Raw genomic sequence first — 21693 nt, forward strand, 5'->3', positions numbered from 1 at the left:
ACTAATGTTTATTGTGAATGACCAACCACTTCAAGCCTACAGAGGCTTAGAATAATAGAACAGCATGGATCATGATAATACCCCCTCCTCAAGTCTTGCATCAGTATTACAGGGTCATGAGACTCCAATGTTGTGAACTTGAAGAGGATGGCAGCTACCAAATAGAGAGCAGATTCTAAGCCCTAAACTAAACAGTACCGCTCATGTATTGCTGTCATTAAAAACAGGAGCCTCATTTCCCCCTCTCTTCCTCATCACATCTACTAATATAAAACATTTGGCATGATGTCATTGCATTGTGAGTTTCCCCACCTAGTCCATTGGTCATGCTGCCTGTGCATGATGGGAGTTGTAGTCCCACACATCTGGAGGGCACCAGGTTGGAGAAGTCTGCTAAGTGATTCTGCAGGTCTTGGCTGTTCTGGTTGGATTGGATTAAATTCCAAGCCAAGTACAAGGTGGGGTGCTCCTCAAAAGATGATGGCTGATTATTTTTACACAGCTAAGATGACATTTTGCCAGAGGCCTAGTCAAAGGCCAGCAGAGGCAAGCAAGGAACCGTCCCATGGCAGATTTTTCAAGGAAAGGCAAAGTCCTCTTCCTCTAAGCACTGAAAGCTGGAAAGGAAACAGCACTTGAAGGGCAAAGGAACATGTTATTTCCACATTTAGTCACAGTGACAATCAACAAGAGGAAGCCTAAAGTCAAGTTTAAGCAGGTGCTTCCTACACATATAATTGGTTCCTTTGTTTATTGTCTGGAGAGGACCAAGAATAAGTTCTATGTCCAAGACAGGGACCTATGCTTGTGATCCACCAAACCAAATACAGCACCCAGTTCCTGCTGCCTGCCCGGGACTGCAAAAACAGGAGGCACTAACCCCTGGCACATGTGCCGAAAGAGCTGCGTTCAGCTTGGTGGGTCACAAGCAGTGAATGCCTGGTCAAAGATGGTGTGGGTTCATGGAGAAGCCTGAACTGCATGCTCAGTTTATTTGCGTGAAATAGGGGAAAGAAAGGACAAGGTGAAAAGGTGGGTGCTATCCCACTTTATAGCCAGTGTGGTGTAGTGGCAAGAGTGTTGGACTCGGACTTGGGAGATCCGGGTTCTAGTCCCCACTCGGCCATGGAAGCTCACTGGGTGACTTTGGGCCAGTCACAGACTCTCAGCCCAACCTACCTCACAGGGTTGTTGTTATGAGGATAAAATGGAGAGGAGGAGGATAATGTAAGCCGCCTTGGGTTCCTTGCAAGAGGAAAAAAGGCGGGGTATAAATGCAATAAATAAATAAATAAAATAAGGATGCTTCCAGATGAGGATTCGTAGGATTTTACAGGGGTCCAATCAGTCTGACCCTCGTCATAACCCTCCGCGTCTTCCGCCTTTTTCTTACTGTCTAAAAATCTGTTCAGGAGAAAAAGATGGAATGGCTGCACAGAGCTTCTTAACGGTTAGTGCTGGACCCCAAGACTGATCAAAGTGACGAGGAAGCGGGGCTGGAGCTTCTGCAGCCACTCAGCTCTGCACTGGGCTTCTGATGTAGGCTAAACAGGACTATTGTCTCCTGCAGACCTGCTTGGCTGGTCACAAGTCTGTGTTTGGCTTAGGGCCAGCCGAGCCCAGCACAGCCCATTGTGGCCTTCCAGGTGCATGGTGTTCCACACACCCCGTCTGTCTTCCCAATCCCAGACAGGCCAGAAAAACAACATTATTGACCTCCTGGTGGGCTGGCTTATGTGACCAGAGGGCTCTGTTCAGCTGCGGGGGCCCTCGCAACCTGCTCTATAGTATCTTCAGTAAGTGATTTGCAAATCATAGTTCTTGTTGCCAATGGCAAAGTTATCTGCAGAGTCTATGCAAAGCCACACTTTGATTATTATTGTCCCTTTCTGAGCTCTGTTCTTTCTGATTTGATAAGCCATTCAGTATTGGGGAGGGGGGGATAGTAATATTAGCATGAAAAGAGAAATCAATAGGAAGAAGAGTTTAATAAAAACAAAGCAAAAATCCACTTTCTTATAACTTTAAGTAATCTTGCCTGAGGTTTAGTATTTTAGCAAATCCAATCAGAAAAGGAATCAACAGTATCTTTTTCACAATTCAAAGCCCACTGAAATATTTCTTTCGATTTTCTCTTAGTGATTCATGCGATCATCATGATAGACTATTGAATCTTGGCACAATGGAGGTTAGCTTCTTAACAACCCTGCAAGGTAAGACAAGTGCTACTCGTATCTTACAAATGGGGAATGGAGGCATATGGAAGATTAAGTGCCTCACACAAAAAGCAAATTACTGAGTACAACCTTTGACAAATACGCTGTTAAACCCTTAGTGTTTACGTATACCTCTTAGCTCTATGCTTTCAATGCACTCTTTTACAACTGACAGACCCATTCATATAGAGTGTGCTCAAACAGTCTACTGTACAAACACACACACACACACACACACACACACACACACACACAGTATTGGGCTGGGCTCACTGATCATCCTCCAATATGAGTCTGAGGAACCAATAAGCCTATCACCAGAGGTGTGGTTCTGCTGCAATTTCCATGAGAGTTCAAGAACCAAGTACAGAGGTGGACACAGAAATTAGCTTCCAGAGAAGCTCAGCTTTCATTTAAAAAGAACAAGCTTCTAGCCCCTATGGTTGCAATGTCATACTTGAAAATGAATTATCAATGCCTGGTAAAGTGACCGAAGCCAGGGGGGTGATTGAATAAGTTTGCTTCCATGCTAGCCATGCTCCCTAAAGGTGGCATCATTTGTTCACTCTGTTATTATAGAGAATTCAGATGATGTCGCTGCCAAAGTATTGGATTCCAATGTTTTCTGTGTTGTCTCCCCATTTTTTAAAGAGGCCTGGTTTGTGGTGATTTTTCTGACTTAAAACACAGTTGTGGCTCCAGCTTGTGGACTGTGGACCGGCAAAAAGGTATTGATGTACTTGGCAGGAGGAGTGGTCTGTGAGACAATTTGTGCCATGATGAATTTCTCCAGCACTTGCCTTGTATTTCCTGGTTGCACTCTCTTTACGTGTTCCGCTATGCTCTTCCTTCTCCCATAACTTAAAAAATGTGCACAAATAAAAACTAAAAACAAAAGCATTGTTTTCATTAAAGTGCAGTTGTGCTAATGAAAATACAGTGTAAAAACTGAACGAGCAAATGGTAGGATTGCTGTGACTGATAGAGTCACATAGAGGCTGCTAGAAGAACAGGAAACTTCTAATCAAAGGGCCCATGCCAAATGTGCACCTCTGATGACTGGGACTTTATTCTTAGTAAACATGCTTAGGATCTTTCCCCTGGGAGTGTGCATTACAGGATTTTTATGGGGAATGTAACACTACATTACATAACGTGAAACCACAGTCATAATCCAATGTGCCAGTTTTGGACAAGGGGCCTGTTTCCACAAACAATTTACACCCAGCAAGCTGTGTGTTGCAGTCGTCAGGGATAGATGACATTGTGGCCATCCAGCAGCCACCCTGGAGCTTATCAGGGAAAAACCGGAGACTGCTTAAAGTCTGATTCTTTTCCTCAAGTTGGGTTCTCCCTGATATAGTTGCTGTGTGCCCCAGCCCCCGCATTTAGCTCAGGTATGCTAGCCCTGCCCAGGGGTGTGCCTTTCACCGTGACCCCAGTCAAGGGGTGTTTTCTGTGTGTTTCCCATCCCTGCACAAACCCATTAGTTTCTCCTCAGAAGTCACTCCCATTGTGGTCAATGAGGCTTGCCCTCTGAATGCCCACATCAGTACTTACAGAGATCCCCCTCAATTGAAATGGCACATTTTAAAGCCCAATTCCCTAATTGCAGTAAAGCGTGATTTCAAGGCTCTGATTCTCCATCGTTTGCTTTATTGCCTTAGGAAGTAACTATTTCGAGCCTTCGTTATAGAGATCCTGCAGGTTAAAATGGGGGCTGGTTTCTGTCTTTGTGTTTACTGCTCTCTTTCCCATAACAAACCCATTACTGTCTCCTCAGAAGTAACTCCCATTGTGCTGAATGAGGCTCACCCTCTGAATGCCCACATCTGTACTTACAGAGATCCCCCACAATTGAAATGGCACAGTTTAAAGCCCAATTCCCTACATGCGATTAAGCGCAATCTCAAGGCTCCGATTCTCCATTGTTTGCTTTATTGTCTTAGGAAGTAACTACTTCACAGCTTCATTACAGAGATCCTGTGCAGTATCGGTTTGGTTAGAAAGGGGGCTGTTTTCCCATCCCTGTGTTCTCCCCCGCCTCTTTCCCAGCGCAAGCATATGTGTGTCTACTTAGAAGTAACACCCATTGTGTTCAATGAGCCTTGGGGCTCGTTGAGAGGCTTGTCTTACAAATGTGCACAAGGGAAAGTAACTACTTCACACCTTTCTTATGGAGCCGGGGGGGGGGGGAGCCTCTCTTATTGGTTGAGCAGCCCCTGCCATTCAGATGACGTTCACTCCAACCCCCACCCTACCCGCAAGCAAGTTATGTGAAGCCACTTAGAATGATGCGCCCTCGTGGAGCCCTGCCCGGACCAAAAGCAGCTCCTACAAAAATGCAGGTGAGCCACTCCTCCCTTCTCCTTCCATTGTCATGGAAACCGGGCCAAGCGTATGATGGCATCTTAACTCCAGGTAGCTCGGGATGAAACGGATTACCTAGATCATTTTGCTGTAAAAAATAGTAATATATTTTCTAAGCAAAAATAATAAAATGAGTATCTGTAACCATGTACATGCCCAGTCAGCCACACCCAGGCTATAAAATGTTTTGTAAAAATAAGAAAGAAGGGATGCTGTAGTGAGCATGCTGGCCCAGGTGCTGATGGCGGGCCTGTTTGCTGCTGCCCCCATCGCCTTCCACTCTCTGGGTGGTCACTTGGGGGTCTCCTGGGCTGTAGGCCCATGGACTTTAGCCCAAGGTCCAGTCCTAGCGGCACCACTGACTGGGAAACAGACATGACACTGCACCTCTTGATGATGCCATGTTACATATTGTGTTCAATTAGATGTTATGAAGAAGATTTGGGAAAGAGACATAGATATGTTATTCTTTTTTTCCTTTTAAAACATGTCTGCCCCCAGATTAAAAACATCAAAATATATTAAAAATAACAAGATAAAATCAACTACATAGATAGAGCAATAGTGGCATCAAGTCTATGTCTCTCTCACTGTCTAGCTCTGCTTTAGTCTTTAATGTGTTGTAACTTACGTTATCTTGGATTTGCCCCCCTCAGGATATGGCTATCCCATTTATGGTATATGATAAGTGAACAGATTATAAAGTACAGTGTATTCAACATTTGTAGAAATTGGATGTGTTTATGGATGGAAAAAAGGCATCCATGCTGGAATTTGAATTAATTATCACCTCTTCCTTAAGTTAGCTGGCAGATAACTCAAACTCTTCATTAATTACTTCCTTAACTCCTTCAAACCCAACAAACTTTTGGCATGCAGCCATCAGTCACCAACTGTTCACTTTGAAATATGTATGGCTTATGCCTGTAAAACATTATTGAGCAAATAAGCTTCACCAAAAAAGGATCTGATTCCAGTCAACTGAAGCTCACATATATACTCAGATACACTTACAAAATCATGAAGAGTAACAGTGCAAGACAAGAGAAACTGTACATATCGTTCCAGCAAATCTGCAACTAGCATGCTGATGACAGGCACCCATTTCTATCTCTCCTCTTAATTAAATCCGGATATAGCTGTGGAGGTACTGAAGTGGTACCTGGGGATCAGTAATGGACTGGATTAGGGCCAATAAACTGAAGCTGAACTCAGACAAGCCTGTGATACTGCTGACGTATAGTTGGTATGGCCTTGGAGATTGTTTTCAGCCTGATCTGATCCCCCTAAAAGACCAGGTTCACAGCGCGGGGGTGCTGTTAGATCAATCATTATTGTTGGAAGCCCAACTGACACCACCCCCGGCACAAAGCCTGGACAGAGATAGCCAGGCCACAGTTATCCATGCTTTAGTAACATCACATCACTCATGAGCCTAACCTACCTCATGGAGCAGTTGTGAGTGTAAAATAGGATAATCCGATATACATTGCCCTCAGCTCCTTGGAAGAAGGTTAATATAAAAGTGTGAAAGACAAATTGTATGGCCCTAATCTTGTCATTTTGCCCAAGCACTTGGCTCAATGGGATGCTGGTTTATAGTCTGTTTCATCGAAGTTTTACTTATGACGGTTTCCATTCATTCATTCATTCATTCATGTATGTAGCCCTATCAGGCATTCTGGTATTGGATATGATACGCAAAGAGGGGGACCGTGCTAGCCACACCCCTTCCATTGTCACATCAGTATTCCGAATCATATGACGAGCCCCCACAGGTAGAGCCCCCACTTCTTCACAAAGTCACGTTCCATGTGTACAGGGTGACAAACATGACAACAGGGGGAGTGGGACTTGTGCGCTCCCCCTCCTTATGTATTTATTATACCCAATGTCAGAACATCTGAATAGGGCTTATCTATCTATCTAGTCTATATTTCCAATTTTAAACCTATCACAAAATAGCAACATTTATCCTGAAACTAAATGTTTAAAATGACTAAGCCCATAATCCAATTTACTTGTTCCAGTGCAATTTAAATTGAAATATATCTTTCTTCAGTCTTAAAGGTGACACAAGGACAGAACTTGTGACAGCTCATAATACTACACAGGAAAATAATATTAGAACATCTGAGGATGTCCCTTCACAGAAATTCCACGTTATCTAGAGTGGTCAAAATCCTAGTGCTGTATTATTTGTATAGCTAAATTTGGTTCACAGATGGAAAACCTTGGGTACTTCCAGACAAGTCTTTTATCATGCCATTCCCCTGCCTCATTCACTGAATTTGGGGGGAAGGGAGGGGTCCAGATAATGATGTCTTCCTCTCTTAATGGTCCATGTTTTCCCATCATTTCTTCTGTCTTTTTTCTAACTATGGAAAATAAGGGAAAAAAGATGGAAGAGCTGCATGATGCCTTTGGATTGTTAGCACTAGGGCCTCTCCATCTAGAAACACCCCTTATTAAGGGAATTTTCCACACATGAGTCTTAAAACCTGTTTTTGTCTCAGTTTATTAATACACTAGCAAATGGACCCTGCTTTGCACTGGTTGGACTGGCTCTTAATTTGATACAGTGAAGCCTTTGAGCAAAGCTTCGCAGGTGTCAGAGCTGGACATATTGTGTTTTCCCGTTGGAGTGAAGCCACGCCTGTTGACACCCCTAGACGTGGCCTCTGCCATGGTGCACCCTTATAGCCCCCTGAGGTGGTGGTGTCTTCCACTCCATTCTCCTGAGGGGGGCTGACCCACAGTAGTGGAAGGGGGGAGTCATGTAACTGTGCCTCGCAGACTACTCCCCCCGGCTTCAAGCTTTATCAACTGGAAAGCTATGTGCTGGTTCTGGAAGTCTGCCACCTAGTGACTGAAGTTGGTACTTCAAACATAGAGACACATATAACTTAATTAAAATTAATTAATGCATTTTAAAAACCAAATAACCCCGTGGTGCACACCCCTATGCTTTCCTTATTATGCATGCCAAGTTTCAGGTATCTAGGATTCACAGACAGACCATACATCCTCTTTTATATTATAGATTAAGGGAGTGGATGGAAGGATAAACTAGGCTGGTTTCCATGTTTCCTTGATCTAAAACCTCTCTCTTCTGTTTTTTTCATCTGTATTACAAGTGTTCATATAAGTAAGATGTCATACGAAGCCACCATATACTGGGCCAGGTCACTGGTCCATTTAGCCCAGGATTTTCAGAGTTGCAGGGAGAAATAAGTTGTTTTCAGCCTTCCTACCAGATATTCTTTTAAACTGGAGATGGTAGGAATTGAAGCTGGAAGAAACTGAAGCTATGAAGTGATTCATAGAATCACGATTCTATGATTCTAAGCTATTTCCCTATATTTCATTTATTATATTTTTAGTCCACTCAATAACGAGCATTCTCTGGGCGAATTCCATGATACTAGAAGTACAAAAGCATCATAGACAATAATAACAATAATAACAATAACTGGTGCAGGAGATTAAAAAAATACGTTACAAAATATATATAAGAGAGCACTTAAAATTCTCAATCTAAACTGTAAAATCTAGAATCTAAAATACCTTAAATGCTTGGGAGAAGAGGAGTGTCATCACCTGGTGCTGAAAAGCTGTGGGTGCCAGGTGAGCCTCCTTGGCAAGATCAATCCATGAACAGGGTGCCACAGCTGAGAAAGCCCTGTCTCTCGCAGCCAGCAGCCTAACTTCATTCAGCAGAGGCATGCCATTGTCCGAGCAGGCACATAATGGAGGAGCTGTTCCTGTAGATACTCTGGGTCCAAGCTGTTTAGGGCTTTAAAGGTCAACACCAACACTTTGAATCCGGCCTGGAAACAGACTAGAAGCCAGTGCAGCTGACAAAGCACTGGCATGACATGAGCATATCAACCAGCCCTGGTTAGCAGCCTGGTAGCTCTGTTTTGGACTAACTGAAGTTTCCACACCATTTTCAAAGGTAGCCCCAAATACGAGACATTGCAGTAATCCCAGAGTGTGGCTAGCTGCTGCCAAGCTATCTTTGTCTAGATAGGGCCAACGTTGGTATATCAGCCTTAGCTGATAAAAAGGTGCTCCTAGCCACCAAAGGCACTTGTGCCTCAAGGGACAATGATGGATCCAGGGGCACCCCCAGACTGCATGCTTGATCATCCAGGGGGTGCACCCACCCCAGAACAGGTTGATTACCACTCAACTAACCACCCACTAACAGTACCTCTATCTTGTCTGGAGTGCACTTTGGTTTATTTGCCTTCATTCAGTCCATTAGGTTGCTCCGACACCGATTCAGGACATCCACTGCCTTACCTGAGATAAGATGAAAAGGAGAGGTAAAGCTGGGTGCCATCTGCATATTGATGCACCTCAGCCCACACCTGGGATAACCTCTCTCAGTGGTTTGATGTAGATGTTAAATAACATGGGTGGTGGTGGTGGTGCAGTAAAATTGAGCTCCTGGAACACAATAACACAATTGCCATGGAACTGAGCAGTAATACTCCAGCACCATTGCCTCATGGAAACAGCTATCCAAGTAGAAATGGGATGACTGTAACACAGTGCCCCCAACTCACAATTCAGACAGCCAATACAGGAGGATAGTATCAAATAGTACCAAAAGCCACTGAGCGATCCCAAAGAACCTACAGGGTTTTATATTCCATGTCTTTCTCTCAGCAAAGGTCATTCCACAGGACGACCAAAGCAGTTTCTGTCCCAAAACCTGGTCTCTAAAGCTGGATTTAAATGGATCTAGAAAATCAACTTCATCCAACAGTGCCTGGAACTGATTGGCAACTATGCACTCAAGCACTTTGCTCAGGAAGGGGATATTAGTAGCTGGCCTATAGTTGTCCACAAATTCTGAGGCCAGGTTATGTTTCTTCAGGAGTGGCCCAATTTCATTTCTTTCTAAGAGGTGTGTGTTCAAGTGTTTGCAGCTACTTTTTCTAGCTTTGTACTTTTTCATGGGTTAACTTTGAGTTCTGTCCACCAAATTCCAAGGTGGATTTCACCACAGACTGTAAGTTACCAGGGCTGTTTGGCTGGGGGCTCTCTGGCAGTGCAGCCCAGACACATGACTCCCTGTACACCTGTGGTTAGTTACCTTAGTTAAAGCCCTTCTTTGAGGCCATTAGGAGATGCTTCCATATTGCCTCTTGGTATTTACCTGAAACACAACGCATAGACCTATTACCAGGTTACCACATTACCCTTTCCTTCAACAGTGGTGGTCGGTGTAGTTCCACTCAGAGGCACAGCTTATTATGGAGTGCTGAATGATCATACTACTGGTACAACTGTGCCAGACATGCAGAATTATTTCAAACATTCTCCTAATAGCTCTGTGGAAGAGAAACACAAAACAAGCAACCTGGTATTTTTCCAAGTGATGAACAGGCGCAGTGAGAGAGAGAGAGAGAGAGAGAGAGAGAGAGAGAGAGAGAGAGTTCTTATCATAGACATGGTCCTGTATTATACCCACATGGAACCCAGTGCTGAAAAAATGATGGGAAATAATGTGTGTTTTTATAGCTGGAAAACACCTATCATTGCCTCTGATTAAAACAATCCAACTCCCAGTTTGGTATAGTCCTGACCACATACTGTACTAAACATATATTCTTACCTCTCCACTTAGTCTCCCAGTTTCAGAACCGAAACCCATTATTTCCCAAAGGTCATTTAAACACCTTCAGTGAAGCAACATAAAATTACCTCTGATGTGTGTTCTGAAATAGAACTCCCTTCTGCTTCTTGTTTTTCACAATCGAGTTGCCAGCTACCACGGCTGTTGGTAGTTTGTGTGTCAAACACACCACCTATGAGGATCTCTTTTTCTTTTGGAACATCGACCTTACAAGAGGATGAATAGGTAGGAGCATTTACAAAAAGAAGTAGTCATCATGGCCATAAAGCAGAAACACCTTAGCAAAATAATGGAGACATTCAGTAACAGCAAATGAAATGTGACCTTCTGGCTAGAAACCAGATGGGGACCCAATTGGAAAGCTTGAGAAAATTGGATCAGCCTCAATAGGCACCAAGTAAACACAAGAAGTGCAACATAGTATTATTAAGCATCATGCACATTTAATGCATAATTTTACTGCAGCCAATTTCATGCTACTGCCTCAAATGAGTCTGGACCTACTTCTGCCAGAGCAGTCCACCACCATCAGCATCTCTTAAAAGAATTGCAGGCCAGTAAACTGTTGCCGGCCCAATCTTTTCCTCATCCCATACTTTCTGCTTCATAAACTTTCCCAGCTCCCAGAAGCTTGTAGTGAGACCTCATCCTCGTCCAGCCACTCAGCTTTTGAAACACTAAACTGTTTTGGCAAAAGGCTTTCAGAGATGGGGTTGTTAGAACATTTCCATTTTATGCCACTGCAAGTGAGGCAGTGGACCTTTGCATCTGCAGAGCACTCCGTTGGCATCCCAGCCCTACAACAGGAGCTCCTGTAGTCTGTTACAGCAGCCTGGTGCAGATAGCTTTTCAGGCCCAGCAGATTAAAAATAAAACCCCACTCCTTCTGTGAGACAGTACAAATACGTGTCCTCTAACAGGATCCAGAAAGTCCACAGAAGAGGAGAAACTGTATAGCATGGGCCGGCAGCGTGTGGCCTTCCAGATATTGTGACCTACAATTCCCATCATCCCTTAAGACTAGTTATGCTGGCTAGGGCTGATGGGAGTTGTAGCATCTGGAGGGCCACAAGTTGCCCACCCCATCCCTACAGCTTACTACAGTAGACCTGGATTCATGCAAGATGCATGGCAAAAATACAAGAGGTGGAACCCAATGTAGCTACCAAGAAAATCCAAGATGTGATAGCTGATGGCCCCAAATTTTGGTGAGACAAAGAACTGGCCCACCCGTCAGCCCAGCCTATTAGACCCAACTTCCCACTCTCTCCTTTCCTCTGTTCTCTCTCTCTCTCTCTCTCTCTCATTCGCCGTTTCTGACACACACCAATGCTTCCTGTCCCTATGCTAGATTTGTACAGCCTGTGATCCACCGAGTCTGAATGCAGCTCATCAGATACTTGACTCTTCACTGCCTAGCCATCTGCAGTACCAGGCAGGCCTCAACACCAGGTGTTTATTTAACTCCTACTGGGCTACAATGCATTGCTGATGGCTGTGTTGGACTTGATCACAAGCTGTGCATCTTACCATCTTTGAGACTACTTTAAGGGCCAGAGCATACAGCACAGAAATGGCTATGATCCTGTGGTGGAGTGATTCCAGTATTGGCCATAAAATATAGAACTACTTATCACATGGATCACCACCATGTTGGAAATCTTTATACCCCTGCTGGCACCAGGAACATAGAGGCTCACAGTGTGATAACAGCAATCCACATGGTTATGTTTTCTGTATGTTATGAAGAGGATGGGGATGTTTTCAGTGGCATCCCCATGGGGAACATAGCATGTGTTTCAGCTCTCTGAGGTAAACACCGATCTCTCTGCATGCAAAGCAAACATATATCTACAAGCATCACATCACTGAATGTCCCACCATGCAACTGTTGCATGCCTGAGTGTTGGGAAAGGAACTTATATGGGCTGGGCTATGCAGCATTGGTGCAAAGGGCTTACCCACACCCTGCACATCAAATAGTGTTTAAATTGGTCTAAGACAGGGGAGATCAATCACTTTTGAACTGAAGGCAGGATTACCCACCCCCCAGAACCAAGCCAGGGGGCCAGATGACATCAAGGGGTGGGGCCTTGCCCCTGAAGCCCCTCCCCTCCCATGGTGTCATCCTCCCCACTTCCATTTTTCAAATAAATCTCCGTGCAGAGAGGCATAAAGCTCTGTGTCTCTCTTTGCATGGAGAAAGGGACTCAGTGGGGCCTACAGGAACCGACTCCTGCAAGCCCTAGCTGAGTTGGGCCGCTCCTTCCTGTGCCATCTGCATCCCCATTGAGGCACAAGCTGCACGGGAACTGGTGCAAGGGAATCTCCAGTTTATCTCTGATCTCTTGGACTGAGATAAGCTGGGGATTTCCCTTTGCACTGCAGCTTTGGGAGGGGGCAGAGACCACAGAGGGTGCTCAATCTTCTGTAGGCCAAGGTGGGGCCCAGCATGGGCCAGATTAGACCTCCCCTGGTCTAAGAGGTGTTTCACACATGCCTACTCATCACCTGATGACTGCAATGTGGGAAGGAGGAGGTGGTCATCACAGAAACACCACCACTGTTAGAACTTCCACAGTGCTTCGCATCACCTCAAGTCCAATGCTTTTCAAAGGAGTCAGTTCACACATTTTGCTGCCAGTGTGTATTCATTTCTCAGCTTCTCTGCTCTCAGTGACTTTAGACTTGATAACTCACAGCTGGATGTGTGAATTTGACTCCAATGAAAAGCTCAATGAGTGAGGTGAGGTGAAAGGTCTATCTGTGAGTCTACTCCTCAGGCTGAGTCTACCCCTACAGAGGAATGAAGTGGTAGCATCCTGAGCTGGTAGAGTGGGCTGTACCACTTCAGGCTGCTGGGGCAGGGGGGAGATCTCACCTTTGAACGCTCAGAAACAAAACTCTTCACACAAGTAGAAAACCAGCAGAGCAGTGAGAAGACTAGGGTAAAACTTTTCTCCCTGCTGTGCTAGTTTTTTTATTTACAGAGAGGTGTTTTGGTTTGGTTTAAATAAGGAGGGTATTCAATGAGTATCTACCATGGTAGGAATAGTCCATGCTATCATCTCAGAATTCTACCACTTCATTCTGAAGCTTGTGTTCTCCACACCTCAGACAGGATCCTCTACAGGTGAGATACATGCAGGTATTTCAGGGTCTCGTACTACAGCATCATTGTGAAATACTGCTCCTTGAAGAAATAATCTTCAGAAAGTTGCTTCACCAGATCAGCTCTTATGCTCTCAAAGATGATGAGGATGTTTTATTGAAACATGCTGGGCATTTTGTGAATAAATCATTTGGAGCAGCAGCTTGAGAGGCATGCATGCTCTGTTCTCCCTGCCACTCTCCAGGTACTCCTTTTTTTGCTCACATCTGTGATGACACATTCACACATACTAGTCATCACTGGATATTGCAGTTATCAAGTGATAAACATGACTTGTGAACCAGCCCCAAGAATACAGTAATGACGTGTAGAGCCCTGTGACACATATCATAGTTCACATATCGGAGGAGGTCACCACTTCTACCTATGGAACTGTGAAGCCCTCCTTTGCACATATAAGAGGTGTGCCCATAAATCAGCATTCCTGCTGATGGCAGAGGGAACAGCTAGGACTTTTTGCTTTATTTAATCATGCAGCTTCGTGTTCAGATCCCAAAGCAGCACAAGTGTGTTGCACAAAGAACAAAACCATTACCAAAAAAAAAAAAAAAAATCAGAATGAGGTTGAGGCAAAACTAGACAGTGAGCCTGAAGCCAGCAACAATGATTTATTTTAAGTGCATACATGCATCTTCAATAATGTTAGAGGCACGAATTACATTCCTAAACCTAGGAGATGGCTTTGCACATTTAAGGAATTATGAATGATCAAAATGCACTGTGCGTGCAATGCTTTCTTCTCCTTTTTCCTGCCAGTCAGGTTATTGAAGGCGATATTTGATTCAGGGGCATATTTAGAAAAATGCAAAAGCCATGCAATTTTTACTTAAAAAAAAGAAGAAGACATATGCTTCAAACATCCTTTGCTGTCCTTAAAAAAAAGACTCAGAATACCAGCATGATCATACTCATGAAAGAAACAGCAGCTAACACACATGAGAGATGGAGGAAAGAATAAGAGGCAAATAAAATATTTCAATGTCAGTCTTTTCAAGGAGCTGTAAACAGGAAGGAAATAGAAATGAAATATGCTGAGAGGCAGGTTGACAATTGTAGTGTTTCCATCTGAGGAAGAAGGAGACAGTGAGAGACTCAGTGTGATTTACAGTAGCACAGGGGTAGGCAAAAGGGAGATCTGAATCTATTGCTAGATCTCTGGGTGATTTGCAGTAGATTGGTAAGGGTTTCTGGCTCCCAACTGTTTAGCAATAGCAGCAACAAAATGACTCCCCCACCCATCCTAAATTATACCACTGAAATGAAGACAGCTTGGGGTAACCAGGTGTGGATTGTTGTATGGAAGGGTCATGAGCGCCCTTCAGTCCTGGTACGCAAAACAAATTTCAAGGCTCAGAATTCTATTGGGCAGTACAGAAATGAAATAAATAATAATAATACTTAATAATTCCAAGTGTATGTCTTTTGCGCCAGGCTCCAGTTGGTGGATCTCAGAGTTCTAGTAATTATCAGAAGAGATCCTGCAAGCCTGAAATCTGCCTACCCTTGCAATAAAGTCTTAAGGCTGGGAGCCTTCGGCTAAGACAGAGTGCTTTTCTGACCCACATAAGCCAGTAGGGTACCTCCTATATAGCCTGACCACATGGTGTGATGAAAGGCTTCTGAGCATATTCCTCCCGTTCATGAGAACCAGTGAAAGAGCAGAAGACTATGTACATGTGGAGGGGCATTGTGGTGGCTGTAGAGGACAGAACGTTGGACTTACCTTGGAGAAGTCTTGTGTTCAAATCTCTGCTGTCCTGAAGCTAACTGGGTGGCCTCTGGCAAACTGCAGAGAAGCAGAGTTAGGGGTGGAACGGGGTACAGGAAGAACCATAAATGACCGTTTGGACACTGGGAGGCAGTCTCAATGGTAACAGCGGAGCAAAGCAGTAGTTGTGTGACTGGCCAGTCAAACAGCACTCCAAAAATATGGAAGGAGGCAGAACATGCAGGAGGATTAAGGGGAAATGGAATCATATGCCAAAACAACCATGTAATTACATCACTAGTTCTTATCAAGTCAGTTTTTACACTTTAAATAGAACATGTAGTTTGACCCTCATAAAGTTGTCATGAGAATAAAATGGGATTAATTCCATGTATGCTGTTTCCCTGAACTCCTTGGAAAAAAGGTTAATAGAAGCACGCTAAAGGAACAAACATCTGGTGCACAAGCTTATGTATGTATGTCGATTGGTGACAACAAATGACGTGTACTCTTTTTAGCCAAAGCTTCAGTTTTTCATTTTGCTGAATTTCCCAGTAGCACAGCAGCTTAAAACATTAATTTTTAAAACCATTTTCACTGCTGTTCTCTCCTTCTGCTGTTTTTGCACTTAGATGTAACAAAAAAGAAGTTAAATATACAATCCTATGCACAAACCTGTGAACTAAGGTTGTTTTTTCAAGGTCTGGCCTGCTAGCCTTTTGCCTCTTTCTAATGAAATTATTGATCATTTCTGTGTGTGCTTATAGATAAAATATTGCTTCTTCCACCACGTTCTGAAAATTCTTCTGATGCTTGACTGGTAAAACTTCACATCTTAATTTTTAAAAATGCCATCAAATAAAATAATGACAAGATGCTGGCCAGGGGCCCTCAGTATCAATTACCATGGTCCTGAGAGGACCATTCCCTAATATCCTTCTTCCAAGGACTACTACACCGTTACTACTAGTAAGGGCTGCCTTCTCCCATACGAGCCTGCCCAGTTCTTAAGATCTTCTGGAGAGGCCCTTCTTTTGAGACCGCCACCTTTGGAGGTGTGTCTGGTACTGACCCAAGGGAGGGCCCTTTCTGTGGCTGCTCCCAGGCTGTGGAACTCCCTCCCAAGGTTTGCTCCCTCTCTGGTGTCCTTCCACTGGCAGGCAAAGACCGCTTTATTTTAGAAGGCCTTTAGCCTGCAACTTGGTCTGTAGGGTTGGGTGCTGTTGTTAATAATATTTTTTTTCTGTAATAGTTATGTTTTATTGTATTTTAATGTATTGTTTTATTATTTTAATATATTTTAATTGTATCCATAAGTGGCCTTGAATGCCATTTTTTGGTAGAAAGGAGGAGGTGCAAATTAAATAATTAATAAATACTACTAATTATTTCAGAAGGTGCTTTCTTCACTCAGTGTGAGTACTTTAATGGAATCCCCATGGGCCCGATCCAACTCCCACTGCAATGTAAAAGAATGGCATTAAATTATAGGATAGAGTCAGCTAGTGCTCTATCAGAAAGGTAAATAAAATTAATCGATATGAATACGTAGAGTTGAAGGATGGAATTTACACATCGAAACTACCAGGGGCGTAGTTACACATCGAAACTACACATCGAAACTTACACATCGAAACTTACACATCGAAACTACCAGGGGCGAAACTACTACTGGGGTGTTCTTAGGGGCATGTCTTTCACCTGGCTGTACCCTTGGTAACCTAGGCAACCGAAGTAACTCACCTTCCTTTCCAACACATTGAAGCCCTAGAGAGCTCTTTCAAGCCTTCAGAATTGCCTTGAACTTCCTTTTCACCAGTGGCAGTAATTAGCCTCAGTGATTATGCGCTTCAATATTGTGTTAAATTGCTTCCCTGATGTTGTGTAAAGTCACTTCTGTAACGCAGAAGAGCTTTATTGCAGTAGTCATCTGGCGAGGTCTCGGGACCACAGGACCCTGTCACTGAGAGCAAGGAGAAAGTGCCCAGAGAAGGAGAAAGGTGGGGTGGAAGCTTCAACTCCACAAGTTTGCAGGTATGGGGTGAAATTGGGGGTGGGATGCTCTCAGGGGGAACCTTCAGATACTGCACTGGAGAACTGGGGATTTTGGCTTCTTCAAGGACATTGTGCAGCATTGGGGGGAAAAGGTGGGAAGAGGAATAATTCTGCGACGGTTTGCTGGAATGGGGCAAAATTGGGGTGGTAGGATGCTCTCACGGGGAGTGAGTATCGAGCCTGCCTTTTTAGTGCGGTTTTTAGCCTTCAGAATTGCAAATTAGTTACTTTCCATTCATAATCATGTGGTAGCAGGGGGGAGTTTGGACAGGGGCGGGAAACAAGCCTTTCTCATTGGTTGAGCAGCCCCTGTCAGGTTGATAATATTCGGTTCTACTCCCTCCACCCCACCCAGAAGTATGTTCCTTTCAAGCGCTGTGTGACCCATGAAAACTGGATTTTTAAGATACAGTAATCTTGGCTTTTCTTGCTTCATGTGTCCCTGACAGAATCAAAGCTGAATTCCATGAAAATCCAGATAATACTCCAACACACTTCTCATGCTGTTGTTGTGAAGATCCCCCCAAGTCACAGTCTTCCCCACTATAGTGAGGTATACTGCATTTCTTTTTAAATTATAGCAATCATTTCTAAATTTGCATTTATACATAGAAATCAGCATATGCAAATATGTACCCTCTTTTGTCCCTATTTTTTTGACAAGACGTAATGGCCACCCTACTTTCCTCACATGGTAAAAGCTACTATAAAACACTGGTAGCAATGAGAATTCTGCTCCAGGGTGAATGACAGCTACTGGAGGGCAGGGACAGGGCTTTCAACAAGACTGAGGTGCAGGGATAAAGGTTAACCCTCCTCCTCGAGATTACAGTCCTGATTGGAGCCCCTTCCCCTCCCCCCATGGTTGCTGTTCAAGAAAAACACATCTGCACATTCAACATATCTAGTTTCATCCTCAGACTATAGCAGCCTTCCCCATCCTGGACTGGTGCCCTCCAGATGATTTGAACTTCAACTCCCATCAGCCCCAGCCAACTTGGCTAAAGGTCAAGAATCCCAGATATTGTAGTCTAAAACATCTGGAGGGCCCCAAGTTAGGGAAGGCCAGACATGAACATTTCGAAGCTGACATTCCCTACACATAGAAATCTAGCAAATCGATAAAAAGGCTAGGATAGAACCTCGTCCACCATACTAGTTTTCCCTGGGCCAAACATTCAAACATGCAGTCTACACACACTCTGTCTGAAACAGTAAAGATCTCTGTAACCACAGGGTTTACCTGTAGGTGTAAATCAGCCTTTATTTTTTCCCAACATGGTTTCTATTTTGGACAGTGATGTGGGGTGGAAATTTCTGTAAAATTTTCCAGTGCTTTATTTTTCATTAAGAAAACTGAATGTATGCCAATTATAAATGCAGTATTAGGCAAGCTTGGCAGTTTCAAAGTTGTAATAAATGTTTTTCAGATGATTATCCTGTGCAAGAATGTGAGAGAATACATACATGTCGTTGAAATACATATATGTCTCAGTGTGAAATGGAACTAATAAGTACTGACAGAGAAACTGAAGGTGCCCCAACAACCTTAGTGGAACAGAGTTGAATTCTGTTGAAATAGATAAGTGGTTGTCGGCATATCATGCATATTTCCATGAGTTGTTAAAATTAATTAGCGCGTCAACGATTTTCAGTACCTTTGTGTGTTTTTCTTAAATTTAAACAACGTACGGGAAGTACTTGCTACTGTCTCCCATTCCAATAAAAAAAAATCTACATAATATAACATTTAAATCACATTAAGTGTGCTTTAATTATTCCCCTCAGATCAAATATTTGTGATGTATTGGGCCAAAGCAGTTAACACAGGGTACCTTTTTAAAGCTTTGTTTACTAATTACAGATACAGTAAGCCTGCTAAACATGCTAAATTAGATCTCTCTAGAGCAGGGGTGGGCAGCTTGTGGCTCTCCAGATGTTTTGGCCTATGGCTCCCATCAGCTGTAGCCAGCATAGGCAATGATAACCCTGTCACCCCCCGCCACCGCAGCCTGTCGCATCCCACCCCCTTTGCCTCAGCCATGCATCACATCACCCGCCTCCCACCAACCTGCTCACCTCTGCACATCCCACCCTGTCACGTCCCACCCCATTGTCTTCGCCACAGTGCCTCCCTCCCACCCACCCATGCACCTCCAACCCTGTAGCTCCTGCACATCCCACCCACCCCCATCGCCATGGCTCCCCCCTGTCCCCAACACTCAATCCCTGACACACTCACCCAAACAATGCCTGGTTCTGGGGAAGGATCCCCTCAGAACCAGGCATTTGGGCCTAGCTGGCTCTCTGGAGATGCTTACACTTTCAAGGTGGCTCTACAGAGAGCCCATCTGCCCTCTGGCTTGTCTGAGATTTTCAGAGCAAGCCAGAGGGCAAGCAGCTACTATGGAGAGCCCCACTGGCCACTCTCCTGCTGCAGCATTTGCCATAACGGGAGGACAGGGCCGACATGGCTCTCTGGAGCTGCCACCCACCCAGCAGCACAATAGCAGGTGTTCCAGGCAAGGCAGCGGCAGCAGAGAACCCCACCAGCCCCACTGCAGCAAATACCACAATGGTGGAGCGACTGGCAGGGCTCTCCAGAGCACCCGGCAGGAGAGAGGAGCTCCTGGAGTGTTTGCTGCTGCTCCCATCCTGCCGCCTGCGGCATGGGATTGTCAGGGTGGACACTGAGCCCATAGAATCCCAGAGTAGTTCTGATTCTGAGGAAGAGCAGTCGCTCCTGGGAGAGGAGTGCCCTCCTCTTTCCCAGGACCAACAGCTGACGGAGATTCCTCCCACCAGCATTCCTAGTTTAGTTAGCAGTCCAGGGAGTGACCAAGCACAGATAGCAGACTTAGTGGATGTGCGACGCAGACGCAGAGAGCGGCGCCGGATGGAGGGCGCAGAAAGGAGGCGAAGTGCCAGGTTGGCGCGCAAACAACGGCTGCGCCCAGAAGCTCCAAGGGAAAAGGGGAGGGACTCTCCCTAGTCCTTAAGTTCAGGGGTCTGCCAGTAATTCCCTTTCAAACAGGGACCAACTGTTCCAACTTAGGGCATAGGTACTGTGCTGCTCAGATCTAGTTGCAATCGGTATAGTTTTTAAGTTGTAAAAGAAGAATAAAGCTTTGAAAGGAATTCCTTTGTCTGTGTCTGGACTTGGCTACTGGTTTAGACTGAGAGAGACCTCCAAGGAGCCCTCGACAGGGATTTACCCTGCTTCATGAGAGGGACAGCCTTGATGGGGACGGAGTTGTAGGTCATAGAATCATAGGGTTGGAAGAGGCTAAGACTAGGGATGGACGAAAGTCCCTTACCTGATCCCGCAGCTTGCTTCGCAGTGGGGGGGAGGCGCTCCGTCCCTCCCCCCGAAATTCTGGCCGGGGGGGAGGCGCCCTGTCCCTCCGGCTGCGAAACCTCTTCTCCTGCCAGGACGCAAATGGCGGCGGCCATAGCCGCCGCCGTTTGCGTCCCTGCAGTCAGCCGTGATAGGCTACGTAAACGTTTACGTAGCCTATCACGGTGTTTTTTGAAAATCTAGCCATGATAGGCTACGTAAATCTTTACGTAGCCTATCACGTTTGTTGTTTTGTTTTTTACTTGGAAATGGCGGTGGCAGCAGCCGGTCGGAAGACCGGCCGCCACCACCGCCGGGAGCCGCCGCCGCCAGGGACATTCGCACAAGGTAAGTCCCATCCCGGGGGGGGGGGAAGGGGGGGCGGACCGTTTCTCCACCAATTTCGGGGGGCCGAATGAGTTGGCATTCGGCCTCCCGGAGATTCGTGGAGAAATTCTCCGACATCCCTAGCTAAGACCACTGAGTCCTACCCCCTGCAGGAAGCCTGATTCCCAGGCAGTCTCCCATCCAAATGCTAAGCAGGGCTAACCCTGCTTAGCTTCTGAGACCAGTCGAGATCAGGCGCATCCAGTGAACACCACTAGTTCAAAACTTCTGGAAGACCACAGGTTGCCCACCCTTGCTCTAGGGCATCAGAACATTTTCCCATGCAAACTAAAAACAAATCTGATGCAAATGACCCTAAGCAAATTAAGTTAATTTACATTGGAACATTTTCCAATTCAACATTTTCTGAAAAACCCACATCACTGATTTTGGAGTATTTATCCGAAATGGAACCATCGTTTCCTTGGAATTTTGACAAAGGTTAATCACTGAAGTGTTTCCTGACATTCAGTTTATTTGCCACTCTCCATCTTTCTCTGCAGTGTACATCCCTGGGCATGTTCTCTAATGTACTCAGTTCTCATGGGATGATGTTGAGCTCAACTGACCTGATCAGTATTCTGTGTGAACTATGTCCATGTCCATGAATGGTTTGCAAAGTCCAGGAGTTCTCTGCACCCAGAAAACTAGCATGTCAGGAAGAAGAGTTCAGCCTAGCATTCTTCTTGACATGCTATTATAGTATGTGTTGGGAGTGTGTGTGCATGTGCATATGGAAGGGAGGGGAGCAATAAAAAATGTGATTTCCCCCACATCGAGCCTAAAGTAGTACAATTC

General features: G+C 44.9%; 1 long non-coding RNA gene across 2 annotated transcripts in view; it reads right to left on the bottom strand.

Moving 5' to 3' along the window:
• Positions 1 to 1743: 1743 nt before the first annotated feature.
• Positions 1744 to 21693, bottom strand: part of LOC146352737 (uncharacterized) — a 30720-nt gene continuing 10770 nt past the window's right edge. Inside the window, exons 3-5 of one of the 2 annotated variants that reach the window (XR_014787829.1) lie at positions 15132 to 15194; positions 10305 to 14473; positions 1744 to 9931 (exon numbers count right to left, since the gene is read on the bottom strand). This is a non-coding gene — a long non-coding RNA (uncharacterized LOC146352737). Of the gene's footprint in view, positions 15195 to 21693 lie in introns of both variants that reach the window. The other variant, XR_014787830.1, reaches the window with a different exon arrangement.

The sequence above is a fragment of the Heloderma suspectum genome, chromosome 2 (assembly GCF_057233095.1).
Source record: "Heloderma suspectum isolate Gila_16-S chromosome 2, 16-S_ref, whole genome shotgun sequence".
NCBI classification, from domain to species: Eukaryota; Metazoa; Chordata; class Lepidosauria; order Squamata; family Helodermatidae; genus Heloderma; species Heloderma suspectum.